Source organism: Hakea prostrata, unplaced genomic scaffold, assembly GCF_041222555.1.
Source record: "Hakea prostrata isolate BN-2017 unplaced genomic scaffold, UWA_Hpros_2 contig_181, whole genome shotgun sequence".
In the NCBI taxonomy this organism is placed as follows: Eukaryota; Viridiplantae; Streptophyta; class Magnoliopsida; order Proteales; family Proteaceae; genus Hakea; species Hakea prostrata.
In genome coordinates, this window is record NW_028291300.1 from 76,996 (window position 1) to 82,602 (window position 5,607).

The following is a 5,607-nucleotide window of genomic DNA, read 5'->3' on the forward strand; positions in this document are numbered from 1 at the left end:
CAAGATGACCCATCACTGACTAAGGAGTCATAAAGCGTTTGCCCAAATGACCCGCAACACACTAACAAGTCTTAAAGCATTTGCTTAGATAACCCATCACTCACTAAGGAGTCTTAAAGTTAATTAAGTTCTTTCTTTCGGTAGTCTTAAAGCTAAGTTTACATCTTATAATCTTCAAGATTTGACTCTTAGCCTCACCCCCATAAGACCCATCATGCAGTTAAGGTCAAGGAAAGAAAGCTAGCTAGCAGCAACTAGATGCATTAGTTTCTTTTCTTCTCTTTTTCACTCTCTTTCGTCCATTATTAGTTTGTCTTTTGTCTAGCTTATTTGTTCCAAAAATTCATACACGCCTACAGGAACATTTTTGGTTGATCCCAAACTGAACTGATATTGAATTAAGAGAGGCAGCTTGGATAACTCAGCTGTAGAATTCCCTCAGCTTCATTGGAGTTGAGACAATTTGGGTGGAATGACAATAGTGATTAAAACAAATTTGAAAGCTCCAAATGGTCCCCTCGGGGAACATTATAAGAAATTATACAGCAGAGTAGATGGCATTGATTTGTAGAAAAAATACTTCTGGGGCTTTCACTCCCAAAGATCCGTAAGGCACTCACAATCATGGGACCTCCATGGAAAAAAAACTTTATCATGCCCGTAAATAACGTTTCTATTAGGATCCTTCTTAGAGATTGTCTCATGCATGGTTTTGTCTATAAATAAGCAGCAAGAAGAACTCCTTCATGCATCAGTCATCTAACATTTACAAAACTTATACCTTTTCTAGTTCCTTTGAAGAAATTTATAAGGCAAGCATGTGCTGGCAACTGCTTTTCTTACTAGTGCTGTTTCAGGCTTGTTTCCTTTCTCTCTTCTCCTTCTCCTTCTCCTTCTTCTTATTTATGTCTTCATGATGAGCACTCTGCTTTGTTGCAATTTAAGCAAAAGCACTACCATGTCTCTATAAACTATCCTACATCTCTCAACTCGTGGAAGCCAAATACTGATTGCTGCTTCTGGGAAGGCATCTCTTGCGATGGCACTACTGGTCATGTAGTTGGCCTTGCTCTCTTCAATTCGTCGCTCCATGGTTCCATCCATTCCAATAGTACCCTCTTCAATCTCCTTCAACTTCAAATGCTTGACATCTCAAGGAACAGTTTTGAACACTTTGCACCATCAGGCTTTGTAAGACTCTCTGGATTATGGCATCTCAACCTCTCAGCTAACTCTTTTTCAGGACAATTCCCATCTGAAATCTCAAATCTTACCAATTTGGTTTCTCTTGATCTTTCTTCGAATAACTTTCTGGGCCAAATCCCATCTGAAATCTCAAATCTAACCAAGTTGGTTTCCCTTGATCTTTCTGCTAACTACTTTCTGGGCCAAATCCCATCTGAAATCTCAAATCTCACCAAGTTGGTTTCTCTTGACCTTTCTTGGAATGAATTTCAACTTGAAATCCCAAATCTGAGGGCATTTGTCCAAACTTTAACCATGTTAAGAGAACTCCGTCTTGATCAGGTGAATTTGTCGGCTCAAATAAATAGGGATTGGTGTCATCACTTATTATCTGCACTCCCTAACCTTCATGTTTTGTCATTGACTGATTGTTCACTTACAGGTCCCTTGGATGCATCGATCTCGAGCTTTCATTCACTGACAGAGCTACATCTTGAGTCCAATGAGAATCTCGTTTCCAAGATACCAAGTTCTTGGATGAACCTTACTTCTCTCACTGTCCTTAATCTTCATGGTTGTGGGTTCTATGGAGACTTTCCAAGTAGTGTTTTTCTTCTACCTAAGTTGAGTTACATAGACTTATCTTTTAATCCACTTCTCTCAGGGCACTTGCCTGAATTCCCTCAAATAAACGCTAGTCTTCAATATCTGTATGTTGAATGGACAAAATTCCAAGGGAGGTTGCCAAGTTCGATTGGGAACCTCAAGTTCTTGAAGGATTTATATCTTGATCATTGTAACTTATCAGGACCAATCCCTCCATCCATTAGTAATCTAACCCATCTTGAGGGACTATTGTTGAACAACAATTTGCTCCAAGGGCCCATCCATTTTTCTCTGTTTTATCTCCCATCAATGTATCAGTTGGACTTGTCCTTTAACCAATTCAATGAGATCGTAAATGAGCCTCCTCCTATTTACAACATCTCCTCTCCTTTCTCTAATCTACTAGTGCCACAAATTTTATTAAGTGACAACCATTTGAGAGCAGAAGACCTGATGAGTTTGATTTCTAAGATCAAAGGAACAATTGAAGTCCTTGACCTTTCATTCAATGATTTTGGCAACCTAGGACAAGATATAAATCTTTCTTATGATGGTTTTCCAAGCAGTAATCATAGTGGTGACATCAACTTTTCCAATGCTAAATCTTTGGCCATAAATTTGAGATCTTGCAACATTAGTATTCCCAGAAATTCCTCGGAATCAAGAGCTAGAACTCTAGACCTTTCCTATAATAGAATTAGTAAATTCCCAGAAAATTTCCTCAAGAATCAGGAGCTAGAACTTCTAGACCTTTCCTATAATAGAATTAGTAAGTTCCCAAAGTTCCTTAAGGATCTCAAGGAAGTGAACAGTCTACTTATTGGTGCCAACATAATTGGTGGTGAGATACCCAAATGGATATGGCTACAGAGTTGTAGAGAGTTGAACCTTTCTAACAACAAGTTCACAGGTCTGGAATTGCCATTACCTGATCACTCCTTCAATACATTAGAAATACTTGATCTTCACTCAAACATGATGCAAGAATGTCAGTCATCTTCTCCATGCTCTCCCCAAACATTTGATGAGTATGACAGGGAGGTTGTATCCCATATCTTAGGGAATCTCACTTCCTTTTTCTTTGAAACCACCTATTTCTTCTCAATTTCAAACAACAAATTAACTGGAAAAATCCCTTCCTCAATCTGCAAGGGTAGCAATCTTGAGGTCTTGGATTTGTCGAACAACCAATTGAGTGGCAACATTCCAACATGCCTCAGCAATAGCAATTTGGGTGTGATAAATTTGCAAAGGAACCAATTACATGGGCCCATTCCTCATGATTTCAAAGATGGCTGCAATCTGCATACACTGAAACTCAATAAAAACAATCTCCAAGGAGACGTTCCAAGGTCATTAAGCAACTGCAAGTCACTCACGGGTATTGGATATTTCAGACAACCGGTTGAGTGGTACTTTTCCTCATTGGTTGGAAAATCTCATTGAATTGCAGGTTCTAGTTCTAAGGTCCAACAAATTTGGTGGTTCCATTGCTCAACTTTGTCCAAGCTCATTCTCCTCCCTTCCCAAGCCTTCATGTCATTGATCTCTCTTTCAATAATTTTACGGGAGATTTACCATTGCAATACATTCTTCATTGGACGGTAATGATGTGTAACAGGTATCTATATGACTTGTATTACCATGGTGCAAATAATTCTGCATACTATCAAGACACAATTGTGATTACTGAGAAGGGAACAGAGCTGAACATGCAGAGAATTTTAATTGCCTTCACCGCCATTGATCTATCTAGCAACTTCTTTGTAGGAAAGATCCCGGATGCATTGGGAAACTTGAAAGCACTCAATGTGTTAAACTTGTCTGGAAATAGCCTAACAGGACAAATTCCATTTACGATGGGAAATTTAAGTGGTCTTGAGTCACTAGACCTTTCCAGAAACAAACTCTCTGGAGAAATCCCAATGCAATTGGTAAGTTTGACATTCCTTGAAGTCTTGGATCTATCTTACAACAACTTAATAGGAATTATTCCACAAGGGAGCCAATTCAACACTTTTTCAAATGCTTCCTATGCGGGAAATGCGAGGATTATGTGGTTTTCCTTTGACAAAGAAGTGCGGAGTTTTACCTCCCGCATCGACAATCCAAAAAGGAGATGATGATGATGATTATGATGATGAAACATGTTTGTTCGATTGGAGGTTTGCTTTGGCGAGGATATTGTGCCGGTGTTATAGTTGGATTGGTTGTTGGACGAGAGTTATTTTGGAGAAAAAACAGATGTTTTGAGTTCATTTCTAGGCTTGTGGTGTCCAAGCAGAGGAAAGGGTCTAGCAAAACCAAATGCCAGAATAGAGAGAAATGAATCCATATCCACAATGAAATTTCCTATATTTGCTTTCGTAATTTTGTTCTTTTATTATGTTTGTACGCTTATGTGTACTTGTCTTTGGGTTGAGTCAGATGTTGAGCCCCCTTTAAATGTATCTATATTTAATATTTTCTACGGGAAAATTTTAGAGACACCCTTAGATATATAATGAAAAGCACAAAAAACCCAAGTGTATGCTAAATTGACATAAACACCCGAAAATATTACCTTAAATTGCACTAGATTACACTATGCAATATATTACATTAAGAGTCATCATTTTTTATCTTGTAAAATTCCAAAAATCCCCTTCATATCATGGAAGGGTAACGTCCTAACGTGTTTCATATCGATTCAATCTCCCCTAGCTTCTCGAGTCCGAATCACATCCCTTGATGCTTCTTCACCACAAAACTCGGTGGGGTCTATGTTGAACCCCACTAGGGTCACTACGAAATTTATTTATTATTATTCAGATGTGAGTACCACCCCCATTTTGTTGTGAAGAAGCTTGGGGGAGAAGTTTGTGCTACCCGACCGGGAAATGATCCACTATATTCCCTTGTTTGCCTCGAGTGAGCTCTCTCTTGTTGCAAGTCTGCCTGGATTATGTGCAGCGTGGCTCTTCGCTTCACTTTGGAAAAAAATGAATTTCTATCAATTTATTTGAGAGGATAAAGAGCCTCCTCAGTGCCTTCCCCCTCCAACCATCTCAGGTCTTATTTCATATCTTGTCTCTTTTTTGTTTTTTTTTTTAGTTAGTTCCTTTCTGCAATTTCTTTTATTTGCCAAACCAAGAAACTATATATATAAACACACATCCATTGTTTCATAGCAAAATTAGTAAACCCTGAATGTATACAGAGTTGGTGTCTAATGAAGGAGCTATTTTCAGACCATTATGTTGGTGCAACCTAGAGGGGGGTGATTAGGTTGCAACTAGTGGATTGTCCCAATTTTTTGGTTTGTGCAAAAATACAAGGTAAATTGAGAATTCAAATGAATTTAAACAATGACAAGCAATCACAACACAAGATTTATAGTGGTTCGACTTTACAAGTCTACGTCCACTCCTCTCTTGGCCTCAAGAGAGATTTCCACTAATGATTCTCTTTCAATACAATGGGTAGAGATCAAACCCTTACAATAATCTTTGTTTAGCAAGTAGGGCAAGAGCACCCGTTAACAATCTTTGTTTACGGGCAAGAGCACCCAAGCAATCTTTGTTCACGGGCAAGAGCACCCAAGCAATCTTTGTTCATAGGCAAGAGCACCCAAAGACCATTTCTAATCTACCTAGACTAGAATTGAAACAATTACAAAGGAAGGATGTTACCTTACAAGAGGTGTGACACTTTATCTCTTGTGTGAATGTGATGCAATGTGAGTTGTATGCTCAAATGGAGTTGTATGCACCACCTACGCCTTCAATCGCTTCAAACTTGACTTTCACAAGCTTACTTTGTACCTTGGTATTGTTC

General features: G+C 38.7%; 1 pseudogene; it reads left to right on the forward strand.

Moving 5' to 3' along the window:
* Positions 1-765: 765 nt before the first annotated feature.
* LOC148998700 (receptor-like protein 7) lies at positions 766-4,225 on the forward strand (annotated as a pseudogene).
* Positions 4,226-5,607: the final 1,382 nt, after the last annotated feature.